The sequence below is a fragment of the Macaca mulatta genome, chromosome 11 (genome assembly GCF_049350105.2).
Source record: "Macaca mulatta isolate MMU2019108-1 chromosome 11, T2T-MMU8v2.0, whole genome shotgun sequence".
Lineage (NCBI taxonomy): Eukaryota > Metazoa > Chordata > Mammalia > Primates > Cercopithecidae > Macaca > Macaca mulatta.
In genome coordinates this window covers 104,846,931-104,863,671 of record NC_133416.1, presented here as the reverse complement: position 1 = coordinate 104,863,671, position 16,741 = coordinate 104,846,931, and the positions used below count along the sequence as shown (strand labels likewise).

The window sequence follows — 16,741 nt, the reverse complement described above, 5'->3', positions numbered from 1 at the left end:
CCAAGTTTTAGCAAAGTGGAATGCCATGATTATCCCAAAGACAGCTTTGGTGAAGGAAAGGCTTCAGCAGCTTCCAAACCAGGCCGTGCCACTGACTAGCTATCTGACTTCAGGTAAAACCTTCGCCAGTCTGAGTGTGAGTTTCTTGTTTATACAACATGGCTCATAGGCTCACCTCACCGGATTGAGAGGAGTACCTGAAACATAGTAGGTGCTTAATAAAGGCTTGCTAAAACTGAATACAGATTAGTCAGTGATGGCTCCAGAAATGCTAATGCTGAAGGCATTTGAGTTAAAAGTATCTTTTTATGAAGTTCTCTGATTCCAAAGTAATGTACAGAGATAGTATGATAATTTTAATACAAATAGCATAAATTGTATCAAATAGGCCACAGACCACTACGCTATATTAGGTCACCTTCCAACTCATTTGAAAACTAGTCGTAGAAAACTAGTCTTCCTAATTAAGTTGGAAAGTTAACACTGGGACACTTATTGTTTCTAGAGCATTTTTTATGATTTTATTAAATAAATTACAAGAAGTAATTCCATTGACCATTATTAACCAAATAATTTTGTTTTAGAATTATTGTCTGTTAAAGAGGATAATCTCAAAAAATTTATATATGACTACTTTTTAACTATGAATAATTTTTTTAAAAAACTTAGGAAATCCTTGAGTCTGCCACTTGCCATCTCTCCTTAGTCCAGCAGAATAAAATCGCTTGTAGTACATCTACTCTAAATTTCAATAAAATTCAACTAAATTGCTGACTCAGAAACAATGCACAACAAATAAAACAACAGCATTGGTCACTTTTTAAAACAGTCTGCTTTTTAAACAGAAACACTCCAGCTAAAATATGCAGTCTATAAAATATCAAATGGATTAATCTTGGCTTATTCATAGCAAAGAATGTTATTTCACAACTGTAAGAGAAAATGTCAGGGCTGGGACTGGGTGGATTAGGTGGAAACCAATCTTGATAGAAAACAAAGGCAACATAAAGAAATAAAATGTCTTCGAAGCACACTGAAGCAAAATAAATTATTGGATCTGGGATTTAGCAAAGTATAATCTTATTTTCCTTTGCTCTTTCACTAATACTTTTTTTCTACACTGAGACAATATGAATTTCACCTTCCAAACCCATAATTTTCTTTAATAAAAAGACTGCTAATAATTAATGACAACGTAGAGAAGGATGTTATCTGTAGTTCAGCACATTAGCTTTTTGTACTTCAGAGAATGTTGTATTTATAACGAATTTTAATACTGAAGATTATTTTCATTTGGTTCTGTTAAGAGGTAAAATAAGATTAAATTAGAGAAGATAATTAAATTATGTCTGAAGAATTAATATTGCTTATTTTAGAGATATAATTTAGTGGTCATGTTTATCTTTTAGTTAAAATTATCTTTAATAAGAAAACAAGTATTATCATGAAACAATTGAATTTTTTAAAGTTTGACAATGGAATGTACCGAAGCTAAAGTTGATAATCTACACTTTATCAGACAAGGTACAGAACAACATATTTGTTTACAATTTATGGTTGAACACTTGTCCCACAATTAAGAATTAGGAAATTATCCTTACAGCAAACAGATCTTAGTTAAACATATTATTAATCTATGCTTCAACGTATTATCCAACTCTCTGGAGGATGCCGGAGTGACTTTGCCAGCTGAATAATCTCAGTCACTCTATCACAAGTTTTTCATCTTTGACTTTCTTCACAGGCTTGGAGTAGGAGCCTATCTTTCAGAAGGATGTTAAAAGAATACATGAAAAGCTTGTGCAAAAATAAAATAGCACCTCCAGGCTTCTTAATTTTTACACTATAATGCCTTGGACTTTTCTACCTTGACAGATTCAGAGTGAATTCTTTGATGAAAAGAGAGAAATAAATTACATATGGAAGGAAAAGAACCTTTATTATCATTTTAATAGTTCACAGACACATAAAAGGAAGATGCATTCACTATGTGATGGGACCTAAAACGAAAAATATTCACTGACTTAGAACTAAACAAATTAATTTGATATGAAAAATGGAAACAGTTTTTGAAGCAATGTGAATACACAACTTTTCACCAAGGCTCAGAAAATTTAACAAAGAAAAATAAAACTAAACCATTAAATGGCATTGCAAATAATTAGTTAGCTTCTCCTACAGCATTTTGGACTTAATGAAAACACTGAATATATTCAGAAAGTATCAGAGATCATGGAGAATGAAATTCCAGACATCAGACATAATCAACTTTTAGAAATTGCTTCATAAGCAACTGTACCAAAAAGCACGCATTTTCAGGAGACATCTTGTAGATTTAACATGGATATTGATATGCAATTTCAGTGGTTGGCACTGAACTAGAATAGAGATGTCATTGTTATTTATTCCTAACTCCTTCAGGACATCCCTAGGTTGTTTTTCTATTGGGACCATACATTTTCAGTGTGCATAGATTGGCTTCATGCTCCCTGCTTTTGTTGGGATGGTGGTTTTCATGTTTTGAATGCAGGCAGTAGTGCTTGGGACTCTCTCTGTATGTTCCCAATTATCTGTAATGTTATTCTATATTCTCTGCCACCAGAATGCTTTTGCGAGAGCTATGGTCCCTCTAAAGCAGCATACCAATCAGAAGTGCAAAAATGAAAATTAAAATAGGAAGATTTTCTTATTATTATTATTTGAATGACATACGACCTGCTCAATGTTTGCATTTAAATTGAGCAGGATAATTCAGCTCTGGCTTTTAATTTCAGAAGGGTTAATCACCCTAACAAAGGTCAATCAAACTTTAATCTTCAATAAAATTGCTACAACGCCAATCACCTGCAGGACATTTATATATTCCCATTTCCATGCGAAAGAATGCATTGCTTTCATTATGTATCACTAATCTTCTAACTCTTTACATTAGCACATTTTACCAAAAAACATTAATTCCTTTGAAACTCTGATGAGAGTTCATTTCTACACATCTCTGGAGATAATCCTGTTTAAAAAAAAAAAAAAAAAAAAAAAAAAAACTAAAAACGGGACATCAACTGTGAACCACTTCCTGGGCACTATCTAATCCTCATAGACCTTCAATACTCTCAACAGAGTTCTGACAATACCAAATCTCAATTACACAAAATATTATGGTGGTTTAGGTTAAAATAACAATATATTATTTTAGGCACTTAATCCTCCCTATTGTCTGTGATTGTGCCATTCATCTACTTATTTCTATTCACAATGTTTACTGCATACAAAACTTATTGATTTGGAGGAAGCAAATGTTAACCAGCTTTGAATAACAGAGGAAATACTTAAATTCATTAATTCATTCACTCGATAAATACCTACTGAATGTCTATTATGTGCCAGACATTGGGCTAGGGTGGGGAATCAAAGTTAAGGAAACAAAAGACAAACAAAAAGATAGTTATTACAAGAATAACACTCTCCTGTAAAAATGGTGTCCCGAAGTTAATAAAATAATGATTTAAATCTCCATTTTCAGTTTTTCTTACCGATGTCATTAAATTTCGGTTAAGTCAATTTCCATCAAATCTGTTAAATCAAATTTCCACCAAAATTTTGATAAACAGTGTTTAAAATTATCTGGACACTCAAAGGCTTTAAAATTCATAATCCCATAAAATGATTCATTTTTTATTTGAGAACATAAAATGTGACCGCAAATTTTAAAATGAATATATTGATAACGTCTAGTCTCCCATCATTAGAAATAAAACCATAAGAAAGTTTCAATGAGCTGATTAAAATATACATGCTGTGCAAAATTTGTTTCCAAAATGTTATTTCATGATGTTTAAAAACTGCTATTAATACAAAAGACAACAGTAATGGGCAAAAGACAAATTATTGCATTTTGCCATGATATAGTGACCCAGATGACCGTGGAGGGAAAGAACCTTAATATATGTCCCCAGTTATATTGCAAATTGATTGCCTAGATATTGTAACGGTGGTGTGACACAGCATAAATAACCCAAACTTGCCTTCTGCATATTTTTTGAGACCTCTTCCTCCCTCTCTGTACTTAGATTAAGTGCACAGCCACATACACAGAGGTGCATGCCGTTCCTCATCAATATTCACACTAATTAATTAGCAATACAGGAAGGCTGTCGTTTGTGAAACTCCTCAATTCTTGAATATTCAATCAAGCAAAGCAAATCACAGTAAAAAGAAAATACACGTAAATAGTCTGACCAGACTGGCCCTGGAGAATAGCACATAATTTCAAGAGATAGTCGTCTTCATAAATGTTGTTTCAAAAAGCCCCAATTACATTGTGCGACTTAAGTCAAGACCTTAGCTTTCCTTTGAGCATGTCTTGAAACTAAAATAGAACCTCTACATATTCTATAACTACACTTTGCTTTTTCTCCTTTCCTAGAACTAGGTTGACACAATAGAATAAGGCAGAGCAACGGCTTTTACATTGTCGAGCAAAATAAATCCAATGTTATACAATATAAATGTCCCACTGATATTTGTTACCAAATACTTATTCTGAAAACTGATAAAGATTAGCTAGACCCAACAGGGAAAATATTGCTTTATATTCCATTTTCATCATCAAAATCTGTTTAGCTATATTATGAATTTACAGATTTAGGGAAAAAAAAAGCTTTCAGAGAATATGTTATAAATGCCCGAAAAGCATATGGATCTTTTTCTGAATCATTTCGGTCAAGAAACAAAAAAAGAACCCATGAACCATCAAAAGAAAATCTTAATAAGAAAACCTAGGATGTGGAATTATGAAAGAAACATACCTTTGGCCGAACAAGTTTGCAATTTCTCATGTTGCCTACACAGCTCTGTCGTTCCATCTTGAGCAAAAGTCGACTCCGTGTCCCTTGTGATCTCTGTGACAATGCCATCATATCACTGGCAAATTTTTCGATTAAACTTTGCCGATGTAGTAGCAACTTTGTTAATTATGACATTAGCCAGCCGGCGGGTATGATCAGTCACCCACTGCAAGGAAAGCCAGACAAAGAGACATCTAATCATTGCAACCAGAGCAGATACATTTTGTTCCTTTCTCATACGTGTCACAGATTCTATTCCTTCTGACCCTCTCCTCAGCCATCGACTGTCACATTTAGATTCCGAGAGCTTCCAGTTTCCCTTTATCCCTGCCTTAGATCTGAAACTCCTGGTTATCAGGAAGACACGCGTCACCAGCTGTCTCAGAGCAGGAAAGCAATCAGGTGAATACTACTTATTATCTTGCATTGCTTTCCGAGGAGTGACAAGATTGATTTGGAACCAAGAATACATTCAGATCTCAGACAGTAGTTCCTAGGGTTTTGAGTTCAGACAGTAGGGTATGTGCTAATTTGCAACAGGGAGGATTTCAATCCCAATGTTAAGGCTACAGGACATTAGAAATTTAAGGAAAGTTTTAGGAAATTGATCACAGCTCCTTTTTCAGATGCCCTTGTATTAATATTTTCTTCTCTACCTCTGTGCTGTGTTGGTGATGCCTATGAGTCAGCTGTTACCCAGCAGAGCCAGCTTTACAGCAAGGTAGCCCAAGTCAACCTGTGGAATCAGTATTCTGACATTATGAAATTATCTCCATATATCCCTTTTTCGTGAAGACGAGTACTCTATAAATCCAAATCCTGAAACTTATCTTTGCAAAAAGTTCAAATTATATTTTTATGTAATAACGTTAGAAAACTAATTCAGGCATGTCAGCTAAAAATAACATACAAATTTAAGCTGGGGGAAGATATCATCACATTGCAAATTTTTCCTTCAAAAAGTCTGTCTACTGATTGATCAATATACACAACACATGCATAACGAATTTACTGAAATCTCAATATATATTAGGTAATGCATAGAAGATTCCCACAAAATGATATAACAATGTTTTCCAGAGCGAAGCATCCAATGGAGCAGCAAAAGGCTTGATCTACATGGTAAGCTGTTACCTTGATGCGATTTTTACTAAAGAATTACCACCAACATGTTTGCGTATCAACAAAATAAAAAGGTTGCACAGCAGAATTTGAAAGAGAATTTTATATCATAAAGTAATAAAGTTTTATTTATCAATAAATTAGTAGGTCTTTCTGGGATGGAGAAATTTAGGGAAAAGTTAAAATGTGATTCTGAAGTTGATTTTACCTAAGAAGTGTGTATATTTGGCTGCTGAACACAACCCAAAATGTTTTATCTCTACCTGTGAAAACTGCAGTTGCGGTACACTATATTAATAATTCATGATACATATCCTAAATTACATTTTATTTTTACGTGAGAACATTCCTGCCATGGAGGGCCCAAAATCTCTGTTTAGCTTAAAGTGCTGCAAAGATAAACTGATAAATGTATTTAGATGCAACCTAAGATATACACAATGAGGATGAGATGATTTAGGGATTCCTAAAACTACACAGCAAGATACTTTCATCCTCGGAAGACAAAAAGGTTTCTAAAGTCCCACCAGAATCGGCATGGGAGGGAGAAAATACGATTTCAGAAATTCTTAGAAATTATATATCTATATAGATACAGATATCTTTCTGAGAGTAAGATACTCTTTATCCTTTGTATCTTGGGCTGATAGTAAGAAATGAGTCAGATTCCATAAAAGCAAAAGAACAAAGAAATCAGAAATGTCAGGACAAGAGTGTGTTGTGGCACAATGTCAAGGACAAAGACTCTGTGATATGACTTTCAGTGATGCCCTATTTGGAAATAAGCTGTTTCTGTCCCATCCATTATCATAGCCTTGGCAACTGCTGTACAGCCTGGCACACAGCAGTTTCTCAAGAAATACATGTCGATGAAGAATAAATACTTACCTTGCATATATCGTCCTCCTCAGCCCACTCACTTACTTTTAAAATTAAATGATGCAAAAATTAACTCTTTAGGCTTTATATGGATTACCCATATTTAATCGCATATGTATTCAAAATTATATCTCTAAAATACTGAAAAGACTTTATTCCTAAAGAGTTCAAAGTAGACATTTCTCTTAAGATTTTAAAATAAGCATTAATAACGTTCACTCTATTTGTTCCTATGAAAATGACTTTGACTCAGGGAGTTAGAATGAGTCAGAAAGATCTTTACTCTTTGAGTGGAAGAGGGGACATTTTCCTAGGAAATTCCCAGAGAATAAAATAATGCTATGTATACAATATTTTTTCATTGCAATAGTATCTATAAGAGAGAATGGAAACAATGTCTCCAAAGAAGGAAATCAAGATGTAATTTTGGCAATTAATCATAGGCGGTCATTATATGGTAATATGAAAGACGGATAAAACCAAGTTTTTATGACTATACTGAATTTAAAAAGCAGAATACAAAGTGTACATATATTGATTACTGAGTATACCTGAAGAAAGACTGGATGGAGAAGTGTTAACATAGAAAATATGTTTTGTAGAATTAGAAAGTATTTTCTTCTTTTACAAAAGTTTGCTTTCTTGCCATTCTAATTGTTAATCCCAAAATGTAGAAAAAAAGACTCCATCTGTAAGATGGGAACAACAGTACTAATTGTAATACTTACCCGATAGGTTCTTAATATTAAACCAGATAATGTACATAAAACTCTGCATATTTTCTGACCTACAGGAAACACTAATTATATATCTCGGTTATTATTTTTTTATTATAACCATCATATAAATAATTAATTCTGACATATTTGTGTTACACCTTTTTTTTTCTATGAAATATTACCAAAACTTCACTGCATTAAATGAGATATTCTGAAACAGGAAAACTCAGTATTTAAAACCTAAAAGACCAAACACAGAAATATGGTCTAGATAGTAAAATTGGTTTATAAAATAATAACAGCAATAATAATAACCAATAGAAGGCTGGGCGCGGTGGCTCAAGGCTGTAATCCCAGCACTTTGGGAGGCCGAGACGGGCGGATCAGAAGGTCAGGAGATCGAGACCATCCTGGCTAACCGGTGAAACCCCGTCTCTACTAAAAAATACAAAAAATTAGCCAGGCGTAGTGACGGGCGCCTGTAGTCCCAGCTACTTGGGAGGCTGAGGCAGGAGAATGGCGTAAACCCGGGAGGCGGAGCTTGCAGTGAGCTGAGATCGGGCCACTGCACTCCAGCCTTGGCGACAGAGCAAGACTCCGTTTCAAAAAATAAAAAAAATAAAAAAAATAAAATAACCAATAGATACAGAGGACTTCAGTTAAAATTATAATTTCTATAAGACCTACATGACTTATAATTTTACTAGACCTGTAGATCGTACAGTTTTGCCTTTATATGGCTGCTTATGGCATACCTACAAAGAGGCAGAACTGCTGGAAACAGAGATTAAAATAAGAGAAATTGACCTGGAGAAACTGGCATTGCCTTGAAGAAACTCAGCACTCTTACTTTTCTCGGCACTCTTACTTTTATTTTCTAATGCGGGCACTTACTGATTTCTGCTCCCTGTGGCCACAAAGTCCAACTCAGAGCAGCCACCTAAGGCTGTTTTTTCTCTAGGGCATGCAAGCACCACAGGTTCCATTCTAATTGTTGCCATTCTAACGACAAGGGGTTGTTGAAGGTATAAATACAATGTACAGGTGTGGAATGTTTTTTTAAAAGTTGAAGCAGTTGGTGAGAACAAAGCAATCTAGATTTGGAAACATTCTCCATAGAGAAGAGTGCATTCTGGATCCACATGGACCCACTAAGCCCTCCTCTCTCTGCTACAGACACTTTTATTTTTGTGCCCCACCAACTGTCTTCCATTGGTCCTTGTAACAGCCCTTCCTATCCCTCTTACCACTTCAATACATTTAATTAAGCCTCATATGTATATTAGTTTTATTTCTGCCTTCCAGCCTGCTAGATGTAGAAGCAATACCTGAAACTCCCTTCTCTGTCGTGCCTTAGTCACAAGAGTCAGACATCCTGCTTCCAGGCCATTCCTAGCTCCTTGCTTACTAGCTCTGGGACTTTGGGCAAGTTGCTAAACCTTATTAAGAATCTGTTAAACAACAACAACGTCTCATGGTGCTATCATGAAGACTGTGACTAACACATGTCATCTGCTGAGCACATGGTAGGTATCCAATAAATGCACTCTCATTGCCAAAGTAACAACAGAATCACCAAGAAACAGTACAGTGTAGCAAACAAGAGCAAGGGATCCGAAGACAAGCTTCTTGGGTGAATTCATATCCTAGCTTTCTCACTTAAATCAGTAATAACAACAATAATAATAATAGTAATAAATATCTTCCTCTAGATTTTTAAGAATTAAATGTATACTTATAAATTACTTACCACATAGTAAATGCTATTTTCAATTATTATTATTTCCCTGCCTCCTGTGCTACTTGGTTATTTTTTCCCCATTGCTAACCCAGTTTTAGTAAAAATAAATCAGGACTTTGAATGTGAAGACCTGGACATATATATAGTCACACATGCTTGACAATACATGGATAAGGATCATAGTTACAGCATTATTTATGATAGCAAAAGACTGAGACTAATCTAAAAATCCACCAAAGGTAACTGGTTAAATAAAGTATGTTATATTCATACTGTGGAATGCCATGTAGCCATTAAAATGAATAAAGTATAAGTAGGAAAACTGATATAAAATTATTTCTATGATACATTTTAAGGAAAAGAAGAATGGTGCAGAACAATGTGTATTGTATATTACAGCGGTCCCCAATATTTTTGGCACCAGGGGCCAGTTCCAAAGATGATAATTTTTCCACGGACTGGAAGTGGGGTGGGGGGTGGTTTCAGGATGATTCAAGTGCATTACATTTATTGTGCACTTTATATCTATTATTAATACATCACAATATATAATGAAATAATTATACAAATCACTATAATGTAGAATCAGTGGGAGCCCTGAGCTTGTTTTCCTGCAACTAGACGGTCCCATCAGAGGGTGATGGGGACAGTGACAGATCATCAGGCATTAGATTCTCATAAGGAGTGTGTAACCCAGATCCCTCACATGCACAGTTCACAACACGGTTCACACTCCTATGAGAATCCAGTGCTGCCACTGATGTGACAGGAGGCGAAGCTCAGGTTGTAACGTGAGTGATTGTGAGTGGCTGTAAATACAGATGAAGCCTCTCTCACTTGCAGGCCACACGCTTCCTGCTGTGCAGCCTGGCTCCCAATAGGCCACAGACCTCTACTCTGGTTTGTGGCCAGGGAATTAGGGACCCCCGGTATATTATCCTTTTGTTTAACAAGGATTTTGCATATACTGTTTGTTTATGAGGATGTTTCATAACTCATTATGAGGTATTTAGAGGATATTTCTGAAAAAGATACAAGGAGCTGCTCATGGTGGTTGTGTCAATAGGGAAACTTGGGTCAGGGGACAGAAGAGGTGAAGCAGCTACTCTTCACAGTATATCCTTTGATGTTGTATGGATTTATGTTATATATGTAGCTCTCGTTTTAAACCAGGAACAAATGTAATAACTTTTTTAAAAAGTCATTATTCCTACTTGAATACGCAATCAGTCTATCCTAGTTCATTTATAGAAATTCTTCCATTTCCTGTACTCATGGCCACGATCCACCAGCTAATGTCTACCTAGTTGATCAGCAGTACACACGGCATTGTTTTTCTGCACCATAAAATGAGCTCACTACCTTTTGCTTCCAATTCGCATTTCAATGCGATTTTCAAAACTATTTGTTGACTGAGTTGATTTTTGTCACCCAATAAACGTCAAAATGTTGGTATTCCTGCATCTCCTTTCTCAAAGGATGACTTCCTTTAAAAGGATTTAATTTAGCACACAAGAGACAAACCACATTTCTATGTTCTGTACAATTCTAAAGCCATTTCAAGTAAAGAGTCCTTTCCCCATGTTACAAATGTACAAATATTTGTCCTCAGAAGGGCAGCTCACATTCAAGGCATCCTTTAGATGCCAGTTGAATGTCCAGGGCTAAGGGCCTCTAATGGGGCTTAAGATGCCACACGGCACATAACACATAATAAATTGTGATCTGATAGCCTGAACACATGATATGAGCTTAAAACAAGGCTTTACTTATCTTTTCAAATACACAAATTGGAGAACACATTGCTCATTACAAATATTATCTAAACAAATTTCAATTGACACCTTCATAGGAATCTTTCAAGTGTCATAGTTTCTTCCTGTTTCAAACAAATAGTCTGTCTTACTTTTAAAAAGTTCAGCTCCCAGTCACAGACTCTACCTTGGGCATACCTGATGCTAGTCATCAGAATGCTTGTATTTACAAGGGGGTGGTGATCCTAGGTAACAATTGCCTTGTCTGTAAAAAAGCATAAAACTCAGGAGGTAGATGATAGTTAAACAGGTTAGTTGACATATTAGACAAAATGGCTAACACTTAGAATCACTTGATAATGGGTGTTATCCACAGCAACAGCAGTGTCATTGTCAGCTTCGTAATTTTAGACACCATTAGGTGGTCAATCGCAGCTCTAGGGTATGAACAGTTGCTGACCCTCTCTACTGGTTGTTTTCTTTTCCAGAGCAAATGTTAACCATGAAGTGAACATAGGTCTATATGGCAATTGGTAAGACTTATCCTGTATGCCAGGCCTTCTCAAACTTTAATGGTTATGTATATCACATGAAGATCTTGCTAAAATGAAGATTTTGATTCAGTAGGTCCAGGATGGAGCCCGACATTCTACATTTCTGCTAAGCTCTCAAATGCTGCGGCTGCTGGTGATGGTTGTATAATACTAAGGTTATATTCCACCACAGATGTTACAGAAAGAATGACATACTTTGTAAATAACACAATGGATATTCAGTCATATAGTTATGTGAATTTTTTTTTTTTTTTTTTTGAGACGGAGTCTCGCTCTGTCGCCCAGGCTGGAGTGCAGTGGCCGGATCTCGGCTCACTGCAAGCTCCACCTCCCGGGTTCACGCCATTTTCCCACCTCAGCCTCCCGAGTAGCTGGGACTACAGGTGCCTGCCACCTCGCCCGGCTAATTTTTTGTATTTTTAGTAGAGACGGGGTTTCACCATGTTAGCCAGGATGGTCTTGATCTCCTGACCTTGTGATCTGCCTACCTCGGCCTCCCAAAGTGCTGGGATTACAGGCGTGAGCCACCGTGCCCGGCCAGTTATGTGAATTCTTATCTTCTCTTTCTCATGCTTACCTTGCTGAACAGTACTTAAATATTTCTCAGTCATGAGATAAGATGGAAGCGTGCAATAGTAGTACAATTAGAATTTCCTCCCTATGCTAACTTCTGGTGGATACAGAGGCAATAAAAAAAATTATATCATTCTTTTTAATCGTTTTAATTCACATGTAATAACTATTATGGAGTATAGTGTGATGTTTTAATACATGTATACATTGTATAATAATCAAATTAGTATTTAGCATATCTATCACCTCATACCTCTGTCATTTCTTTGAAGTGATAACATTCAAAATCCTCCCTTCTAGCTATTTTGAAATATACAATACAAGGTTGTTAACCAAACAGAACACTTGAACTTATTCCTCCTATCTAACTCTAATTTCATCCCCATTGACTAATCTGTCCCTATTCCCCACATATCATTCTTAATAAAAACAATGGTCACATTTACAAAGGTGTTTTTAAATGAAAGGCAAAGATTTTAATCTTCAGATATTTTAAGAGTGATAATTATTATTTCCTTTCTTGTCATAACACAAGTATACAGTCATAATTTATTCACTCTGCTTGACCCAACAACAAAATAAGGTATTAACAAAATCCTTTTTCTGTGAACTGTATGCTTCGTTTGTGCAACTAAATGCTCGTGTCTCTTTCTTATACGACTACCTCCAACTAAATGGTTCAATCAGTAAGAACATTTTACCTTCAGGAAGCTGATACAGCCTAGCTTGAAACAATTCTGGAAGCATTTACTAAGCTTCCATTATTATTTGCCTATTGCTGTGAGCTAATGCCCTTGATTTTCTGGAGGATAACTCATGAAAAAAATAATCAAATTTGGATATGGTAAAATAATCCTCTAAATTCTAAACCCAATAATCCATACAAAAGCTTATTAGAGGCTATATGATCTCACTCAATGTTCTGTTTTTCAGGCTTTTTTGACTGAAATCTATGTTAAGAAAATATTTACCATACAACCAAGTAGTGCACGCACACTTGAAATATATTTGATAAAATATATTCATGAAATAATACCCTTACTAACATGAAATGCATTCATATTTCTCATCTTTTTATTACTTTTTTAACCTAGGTTATGATCTACTAAGTTGATTTCATGACCCACTAATGGGTTGTTCAAACTTCTGAGTTTAAAAGTAACACAGCCTTGGGCAGTTTCTGGAACCCAAGGTTGAGTCTCTGAAATTTTATAGGTATAGGAGATGGTCAAGAAGTGAGGCCACATGTGACCATAAAGCAAAAGACATGATCAGAGAGCATAAGGGCATGTAATGGCAGTTCATAGCTAGAAACCATGTCCCAACCCACGCAGCCTATGTGTTTTCTCTCCTAGTGTTTCTGAAGAGTAGTGTAAGAGGATCACTTTTCACATTTAGGAAGAATCATGGAGGTAAATTTACTCACCCAGTTACTATTAGGATGTAATAAGAAAGCAAGTTAAGAATGAATATAGGTCAGAATTGATGAATACAAGGAAGTGTGCACAGAGCAACTTAGCATCTTTTACATGAATTCTCATATAGTAACATGCACTTACCTGGGAGTTATATCAATGGAGCAAAGTGACATGTTTTAACAAAGTTGGAACTTCTAGGGACTTATAAATCACAAGAAAGCATGGAAATAAAATGGTGTGTGTTGATCCACTTTATGCAAAAGAGGCCAGATCATAACTTTCACAAGTTCAAGTAGCACAAAATCATCATAGACTAAGAGTGTAGACGTTTTCATTTCACTTTAATAGAAGAAACACAGCCATCAAGTATGTGAGATAAGAAACTAAAACAAATAAAATTAAGAAACCTAAATCAAATGCTCACTGAAACCAACTATGTTTCCTTGGCTGGTTTCTAGATACTTTCTTTCAAACTGAAGTGTTAACTGGGAAAATAAATAAATAAAGTCACATCTCAGTTTGTGGCAAGATAGACAAACTGAATGTTGGGGGGTAAAATGATCTTCAGGGGGTTTCAGAAAGGCTTTGCCTAAAGAAGTATTGAGTAACCTTTCACATTTCCTTCCTGCACAGTTATTCTCAGATTCCATATGGGAAGTACAAAAATAGTGACGAAAATCTCCCTAGTTCAGGATTGAGTACTATGCGGGGGCTTGAGAGATACTTTTGAATGGAAGAAAGTTATCTGAATGTTTTTAAAACAGCAATATTATAGAGTTATGATTAGAAATCAACTTCTTTACATATTTATTTTATGTCTCAGTGTAACTAAGGAAAAAGTGTATTCTGGTATTTCATAAATGGTTATTAGTATATTACACATACATCCATACATATGTATGTTGGGATAAAGTAAATGTTTAATAAACTAAAAGGTCATTATCACAATATTCCTCCTCTTGGAGAGAGACTTTTTCATAACTCTCTCAAGGGCTTTTGGCTCTTAGAAAACATCAGCTTTTTGCTCAACTGAAATTGTTCTGACAGCTTTGACATTGCATTATCATCACAAGATTATCGTATACTTAAAGATAAATGAAGATTCATAGAGAGTTAAAAATAATTAATACAAATCTCCAAAATACCAGATTAGAATATCAAAGGTCACTCAGATAAAAATAGCTACTTTCTGGCTCAATTAATCATAACTCTAAATGATTTCGGGTGGGTAAGCAAACAATATCCCTTCACTGTTTCCTCAATATTCCTTCACTCCCACCTCACATAAGAATGTACACATTTCATTTTAAAAATTTGTTTCAAGAAAGATTATATTTTAGCACCCTATGACCTAGAATGGATTCTCCATATGGATTTGTTCTGATTCTAACTGATTTTATCTGCAACTCAGACTTTCTCACTCCTATCAAACAGAGGAACACTGCCCAGCAGGATCCTTATGTTTCCATGGTAGATTTTTCTACGTAGGTTGTATGCCTTTTGCTACAATATGGTCTATCAAAAAGATATTATGCTATCATAAAATTGACTAAATTGTAAAGATTGGCAGTTCCCATTTTTTATGCAAACCTGACTCTACAAAACACATACACACTCATAGGAACCTAATTAAATACTCTTAAGTCTGGTCAGTCCCTTATAAAGCAACAGAATTAAAAATTGTTTGGGGGATTTTTCAAGAAAGTTTATCATGCCAAAAAGAAAAAAAAAAAAGGCCAAGATGAAAAGTGGAATTTGTGCCTAGGTTTTATAATGGCAATTTTTGTTTGTATAATTATTAATTTATTTTAGGAGCACCCACTAAAATAAGAGTATGGAGGACTGCATTAAGAGGAAGGATGAAACAGATGCAATACACAGTTAAGATCAAAGAGCCCCATCAATTCATTGAGAGAGTCAAAAATCCAGCTGAGGCTCAGAGCCCTGTCTGCATAATAAGAAAGGTTGACTAAAACATAAGGATTAAACAGATGAGCTGTCTCCTGCAGAGGCATGGCAGGGTAGCCCCACTGCGACACTTGTAAAGACAGTTTGGAAGCTCGCACCTGCTCCTCCACAGCCAAACCTACAGGAGACCAGGATGGCCAAAGACATTCCACTATTGTACTAAATTGTTAACTTTAAGAGAAAGACATATATATGTCTGATGGATATCTTTTTATTTGTCAAGACATTTTCAGTCCAGACAAACAATAAATTAATAAATCACATCCATTTTTCCAAGGTGGCTTTACTAAGCCCTTGACTTTCAAAATAAGAGAAGTAGATACTGCAAAATTTCCTATTCCTTGAAACAGTATTTGCAATGTTCCTACCTCATGATCAATTATTTTTTCCAAATGAATAATGCTTTTCTTGACAATCTTGAATAACATTGGTAAATATATGCTAGTCCTGTTTTCCATTCTCAGAAAATTATCATTTTTAGTAGCATGAAGTATATTTCAACTTTTATGAACACATTGCCACATTATACTCAAAGCTAAACCAAATTATATAACCTGGTTCTATAACTATAGTAAGAAGATAGCACAGGCACTTAGGATTCTGTGCCTGTGAGAAATGTTGTATTTAATGATCTCACCAAAAAGTTATGTTGTAGCTACTGATAAGAACTGATTCTGAACATCTAAACAATTTTCTTTTAAGAAAGCTGAACTACTTTAAAAGAGCTAAGCAAGCTAGGCCTTTGGGAACCTAGACCTACTGGGGAAAAAATTGAATGATTGTATAACATTAGATTTCAAATAAAATTATAAAACTCTAACTTTGATATGGATACAATTTGTCAAGCACTTGATATAGACTGATTCAAATATGCAATTAATAAACTTGAACAAATGGTAAGCATTAGCTTTTGCTGTAGTCACCAAAACAAGCAATATCCAATTTGAATAGCTAGCAATGAAATCTCCCTGGAGTAGAACAAGCCACCAAATGTCAAGAAGTGATTTCCTAGGATTGATATACAGACTCTGACCTGCTCCTTCATAGTCTAATTATGTGATCACTCACTCAACCAACCAACACATTTTTACAGTGTTCATTATGTGTAAGGGACTGTCAGAGACAAAAAGAAGAATTACACATGAGCCATAAGTAACAATACTAAACCC

General features: G+C 35.2%; 1 long non-coding RNA gene across 1 annotated transcript in view; it reads right to left on the bottom strand.

The window, feature by feature from the left end:
• LOC107000989 (uncharacterized) overlaps positions 1-16,741 on the bottom strand; it is a 70,703-nt gene that overhangs the window by 29,002 nt on the left and 24,960 nt on the right. The window contains exon 3 of the long non-coding RNA XR_013400710.1: positions 4,806-5,010. This is a non-coding gene — a long non-coding RNA (uncharacterized LOC107000989). The remainder of the gene's footprint in view (positions 1-4,805; positions 5,011-16,741) is intronic.